The sequence below is a fragment of the Corvus brachyrhynchos genome, unplaced genomic scaffold, assembly GCF_000691975.1.
Source record: "Corvus brachyrhynchos isolate BGI_N302 unplaced genomic scaffold, ASM69197v1 scaffold2723, whole genome shotgun sequence".
NCBI lineage: Eukaryota > Metazoa > Chordata > Aves > Passeriformes > Corvidae > Corvus > Corvus brachyrhynchos.
Genome location: NW_008237121.1, coordinates 17,963 through 18,864, shown reverse-complemented (window position 1 = coordinate 18,864; position 902 = coordinate 17,963).

Genomic DNA, 902 nt, shown 5'->3' with positions numbered 1-902 from the left:
TCCCAGAGATTCCAGTTCCGGATCATCCCAGTGCCCATCCATACCGGATCCCAGAGATTCCAGTTCCCGATCATCCCAGTGCCCATCCATCCCGGATCCCAGAGATTCCAGTTCCGGATCATCCCAGTGCCTGTCCATCCCAGATCCCGGAGATTCCAGTTCCGGATCATCCCGGTCCCCATCCATCCCAGACCCAGCAGATTCCGGATCCCAGAGATTCCAGTTCCGGATCATCCTGGCCCCCGTCCATCCCGGATCCCAGAGATTCCAGTTCCGGATCATCCCGGCCCCCGTCCATCCCAGACCCAGCCGATCCTGGATCCTCCCTCCCCTCCTTGGCCCCTCCCCCAAACTTGACCCCGTCCTGACCACACCCCTCATTAGCATCTCATTTGTACAAGAAATCCTTAATTTCCCCCAAAACACCCCCCAAATCCCCCAGGACTCCTGCAGAGACTGCAGCCCCTCATTAGCATGTCATTTGCATAAGAACTCCTTAATTTCCCATAAATCTCCCCAAAACACCCCCAGAGACCCTCCCTGTGCCCTTAATTTGCATCTAATTTGCATAAATGTGCCTTGATAGCCCCCAAATCCACCCAGGCCCCTCAAGAAACCATCCCATGCCCCTCATTAGCATCTCATTTGCATAGATACTGCCCAATCCCCCCAGGACCCCTGCATAGTTTGTTTGCAGACCCTCATTAGCATCTCATTTGCATAACTGCTCTTAATAGCCCCAAAACTCATCCAGAGACTCTCTCACACACCCTCATTAGCATCTCATTTGCATAATCCACGCACAGCCCAGAATTGGCCAATCAGTACACGGCGCCGCCAGGGTCCACCAATCCTCATTGGCTGGCTTTGGCCCGGCCCCCCCCCCCCCGCCCCCTCTTGGG